Source organism: Pinus tabuliformis, chromosome 9 (assembly GCF_031772625.1).
Source record: "Pinus tabuliformis cultivar Carrire ecotype Pingquan chromosome 9, CPIR1, whole genome shotgun sequence".
Taxonomy (NCBI): Eukaryota; Viridiplantae; Streptophyta; class Pinopsida; order Pinales; family Pinaceae; genus Pinus; species Pinus tabuliformis.
This window is the reverse complement of record NC_142307.1, coordinates 263,352,803-263,358,802: the sequence shown is the minus strand read 5'-3', so window position 1 is coordinate 263,358,802 and position 6,000 is coordinate 263,352,803.

Genomic DNA, 6,000 nt, shown 5'->3' with positions numbered 1-6,000 from the left:
GCCTGTCCAGTGTACCCGATGGAAGAAGGTGGCCAGTTTTTTAGCTCTCGGCGCAATAAATCCTCAACAACTGCATTTAACAAGAAAGGATGTCCGAGAAGAAAAAGGACGGCCTCAAGCAGATCAAAGCATTAATAAGTTATGGGGCTTCTTTCAGTTAACACTCCACCTGCTTAGAGAAGGACCGCTGAACTGCAGAAAAGTTCAATTTGTTCATTAAATCCAGCAGATCATAGCAGAGACTCCATCAGAGAGTTAAGGTGGTTGTTGGTCCATTATGACCCCTCCACGCATAGCACAATAGCATATCTTTGTAAACAAACTCTATATATACCTAGAACACAGATGTAATCAAGGTTGATGGATTTTGTTTTGATGTAAGGTTCAACTTCTGGAGACTGTAACTACTGTGATAACTGCAGCGTATGGTCTTCATTTTCAGCTAATACAAGCTTCTTTTGCTATTAATTGCTCACTTTCCACTTCTTCTTTGTTCCAAGCTGTGCCTGTTATACATTTTTCATGTGTTCTTGATGTTTAGCATTAGAGGGGCTGTCGTCCCACCTCTATGTTAGAATCTGGTATGTATCATTGAAGGTGTATGCAGGTTTCTATTATTTTAATGCCAAAGAGCTGTCACCTTGTCTGTGCATTAGGAAATAGATTTACAGACCTTTTAACTGATTACAGCCGGCCATCATAGGGTCTTGTGCATCTGTTGGTGTGGTCAGTATTCTCCATCTTCACATGTTCCTCAAACTGTGAGTAATTGGTGGTCTAAAGCCTTGTAGTCTGGGGGTGTTCACCCATGTATGGGGTTAAGCATAGTAGAAGTGGTTATCTGGCTTGAATATGCATCATTCCCTCCATTCATCCACTTATTTCCAACATTTTTGTTGAGTTTGTAATGTTCTCGAGCATCTCTGAGATATAACCTAGGAGAGTTTCTTGGGGTGATAACAAACCCCATCAAAGTGGAAGCACTGCGTCGTTATGAAAGAATTGGATATGTAAGAAAGGAAGTTGGGGAATTCTCCAAGACAGTCAGTGACCAACCAACAATAGATGATGAGAGCACTTCATCACATTCCATTAATAGTGAGGGTTCCACAAGCACTTATCAGAGGCACACTAGAAGAAAGTGTTCCAAGACGATCCAGAAAGTTTGGAGGAAAAAGAATCATTGTAGTTACTACAATGAGGATGGACACCAAAAGGCATGTGTGAGACACTCTAGGACAAGAAAGCACCCATAAAGGAACCAATTGGTGAATATGTTCAACAAATAGATCCACCACATTTATGGTGGTCTACTTTATTGAGTAAGACATGGTTTTGCTAGATATAGTAGCTTGTCATCTCCACAGTTTGTAAATAATATGTTGCGAATAATTGTAAAAGTGATGATGTGTTTTCCATCGCTTACTAAAGCAACAATAATGTTTTTGGCCTTTTGTTAGTAGCTAGGGTATTGGTTTCTATTATGTAAAACTTGACCAAAGAGTGTGTTATAAACTCTTGGAAAGTATGAGGTTGTTTTGAGCCATGTGTGGTTTTGTATGTGATTGCAAAGAATGTACCATATTTGCATGCAATGCAAATGTTGAAAGTGTTGTTTGACGAGGATGCAGGTAGTGTGCAGGATGCGGTCATGATTTTGGAGGACCAAAATCTCCTCAGTGGGGAGGAATAATCCAGAAGTATAAGTGTCATTGGAAATAACTCAAAAATACAAATTATATGGAAGGAAAACTAGGACCAGATCATAGTGCTCGTCGCCTTGATTCTAATGGTGTGAATGTCACTCAAATCCGAGTTCGTATGGTCAAGTTATGGCTGGTCAAAAGGTTTGGGTCAAAGTTGGCCAAGTGGTAGGCTTAAGGAGGTAACAAAATTGCAGAAACCTGGCGCACAGAATGCAGCCACCAGAACGAGCGAATTTTTCAAATAGTTAATTTGTCCAATGACCCCTTATTTCAACAAATTTAAATACATATGTATATGTATATACATATACATATACATATACATATACATATACATATACATATACATATACATACATACATACATACATACATACATACATACATACATACATACATACATACATACATACATACATATATATATATATATATATATATATATATATATATATATATATATATATATATATATCGCACGATTATCAAACCACCAGTGGAGAACCATGACACTTATGTTAAGCCATCGATAGAAACCACCAACCAGATCGCAGATCTATTAACCGCTTGTTACCACATTTAATAAAATGATCGACTATGATGGGAGGTGGGGGGATCGAAACCGAGACCTCCGTCGACTTAGTTGGCTCCGCCACCAATGAGCCATGGTCTCTTGCCTTGGTGGCTCTGCCAAGAACTTATATAAAAACTCAATTGTGCCAATCAACCGGGGGGAGCATACCAACAAAGCGTTGAGGTATAGGTGGAACCAGAAGCAAGTTCAAGGTTGGATCCTTGAGCGAGGCATCAACAAAGATTCCTTAAAGATTCCCTAGAGGGCCAGAGGTGACATTGTCAGAATTGGGCAAGTTTATAGTTGATTTTGCATGATGTTTCACCAGGAATCTAGTGGTGATGTCCATTTCTCCAACTGCACTCTCCAGTTTTAGTCCATCATCCATATTGGAGGTATAAGGTTCATTTTTGTAAAGTTGCTTGTAACTGATTTCTTTGATGCCACTTAATAAAAGAACCCTCCCCACTATTGAGCAAGGCTCGGAGACGTAGCCCACATTGGGTGAATGCTGTAATCAAATCATTGTGTCTTTGATCTCATGATTTCTTATGTTTTTCTGCTTCTCTTCATGTGGAATTAATTTACCTAGTTAACATGCTCTTTTATATGTACTTCTAAATGCATCCTTGAAGTTAAAAGATATGGATCAAGAACCCTTCACCTACATTTGTAAGTTGAAGAGTCTCTCATCCTCCTCCAGATATTCAAGCTCAATCCTATGGACCTTGGTTGTGGAAATGGTGGCACTGGGTTCTACATCAATAATCTACTTCCCCTTATCATTCCCCTTGTCGGGTTTCGACTCAGAGTTGAAACATTCATCTGAATCTAAAGCTTTTAGCTTAGCTACTAGTGATTGCTTGGCATGATTCTCACTTGTGTTGTGGGTGGGGCTCTTGTGGAACTCACACCACTTTCCTATTTCCTTCTTCATCTTTGTAGTGTTATTCTTTGCTTATGGATTTAATGGGTTGTCCTGGGTCACTCCACCTTGGATCTGCCCTCTTTTCTATGGTTTGGAGATGCCTTTCCCTACTTCATATTCATAGATCCAAAGAATCACTTCTTATGTTTAAACTTTTGTTCAATCTTCGCAGCCTATTGATACATTATGCCAAGTGAGGAGATGTCCAGGAACTCCATTTTATGTATTTGTGCAAAAAACCATGGTACTTGAGAGTTAGATGCCACTCATAATCCTTGATACCCAACTTCATGTGTAGTGTATGAAAAATATTTGTGAACTCAAGCATGTATTGATCCCTTTCCTGCTGTAGTGTGGTCTATTTTATGTATCATCCTCATAGCTCCCAACAGGGTAATATTATTCCTTGACAACATCTTGGAAATAATTCCAAGAGGATGCGACTAAAATCAGTGAGGGTTCCTCCTCGTCCCTCTACTCATAGTAAATTTCCCACCAGTCCTTGACATGGGGCCACTTTGGGGAGTGTAAAAGAAATATTTTCCCTATTAGAAAATTATGGACCAAAAAATATCCCTCTAACAAATTTAATCATCTATCTAGAGCATATGCATATATATCTCCTTAAAATATAAGAATGTCAAAGTTAACTTGTACATTAAATGGGGTGGCACCTTTGAGATGATTGAGGGATGAATATGCTTCACCCATTGATACCTGCCAAAGGATATGGGGAAAATTATCCATCATCTCGTTCCTTTCTCACTCGAGGGCTTCTTCAATCAACAATTTGAAAGGATCTCATGCTTCCTTATCTTTTCTTCTTCCATGGGAGGTTGTCGGGGCCGGCGAGGCCAGTATTTCAAGGGTTTAATTAGTTCAAGTCCCAACTCCCTATAACCCGACCTCTTTTGGGACATGCATAGAAAAACAGAGAAAGAGCAAATTGCTCTGATACCATTGATCCATATTTATGAAGGAACAAAATAAAATATAAAAAAAAAAAAAAAAAAAAACATAATGATACAACAAAACAGAACTTCAATTAATAAGTAGCAACTGCTAAAAACTATTTACATGCAAAAAGGAAACAAACTAGCTTAAGCAATGATAACTTATCTTTGAGAAGAGATGTGATGGAAACATTGCTTTTGAACCGAGTTACAATGAGTCTCTCAGGAATTTTTATCATCAATAAATAATGGAAAACCCTAAACATCCAAAAACCCGACCCTAGTAGATGAAGTGCCAAAATTGTATGGGCCTTGTTGGGGTTAGTTGAAACGTCAACTTTCCAGGGTTGTAACATTGGCATACGATCTTTGTTTTACATGCACGATAGCCTGTTAGAAATGTCTATATGAATATAACAAATTTTGACTACAAATACAAGCCATAAGCCTTTCATTTTCCCATTTCCCCCCAAAAATTATTGTTTAGGCCTTAAAATGGCTTCAAAAGTCTAAGACTCGAAAAACGACCAAAAATAGAAAACTATCGAAATATGAAATTGTGCTAGAAATTAGGAAACAAAAAGGAAACATTTTTTGGGGTCCAAGTGGAATACGAGGGTGGCCAAAAATATCCACCTGGATCATCCCGATAATTGACATGTATCTAATCATTGAAATTTCCAATTGTTAAATGAATTATTTGAGTTAGCTATAATCAAGTCCTCTTGTTCCTAGTTTCCTGAACAAGAAGGACATCAAGTATCTATATCCATACTAATCTATAAGGGCAAGTATTTTTATTGGGTTTTCTAAACCACTCACATTCAAAGAGAGAAAATCCATTTAGAAACCCTTGTAGAGGGTGGTACATCTCCAACAACTAAGTTTAGAGTTTTCTATTTGCCCTGTAACACTTCCAAGGTTGCCTTACTCTACGTATGAAGAAATGACTCTTCCTTCCTACTCCAAACTACGTCCTCCCTACCTTCCCAATGTTCAATCCTAATCCTCCAAATGAGGAGGCATATTCACCCACTATTTGTCCCTTTAACCTAAGTTGGTACGAATTTCCTATACATCCATTGTTGGCTGAGAAGGTATCAAAATTTGAACCCACTTCCCTTACTTGACAACACGAAGTAGGTCCTTTTGAATATGTAGGGATGGAGGTATTTCAAGAGGGGTTCAATGGGTTAGTTCCACCCTAAGAACTTTCAAACACCAAGGATTTTAGTAGCCTATCTAGAACCCCATGTCTCCCATCATTACATAATATGAACCCACCAGTGACCAAAAAATAACTAAAAGTAATATCATATTTTTGGGACTTACTATTAGAAGTAGGTTCTTGGAAATAGAATTCCTTGTCTTCTCCATTTATTGTAGGCACCATGACTGGTAGCAACCCATCATTATATTATAATATTTTATTTGTTAGCCTTCCATCACCATTCCCCTTTTCCTCCTCGACCCAAACTTAGTATATACCATATTTTATATTTATGTCATAATCATTGGTCGGGGGTGGCGGGGTTTGATCGCCTACCACCCCATTTAATATTTCGATTTTTTTTGTATATAACAATACAAATGATTGGGGGTGGCGGGGGTGGTAGCCCGCCACCCCTATATATATATATATATATATATATATATATATATTTTCGTTTCACAACTCAATTGGTTTTTCCACCACCCCTAATTATATATATATATATTTTCGTTTCACAACTCAATTGGTTTTTCCACCACCCATAATTATATATATATATATTTTCATTTCATAACCCAATTGTTTTTTTCTTTTACTTTGTAGAAAAAAGGTAATTAGACAAATAA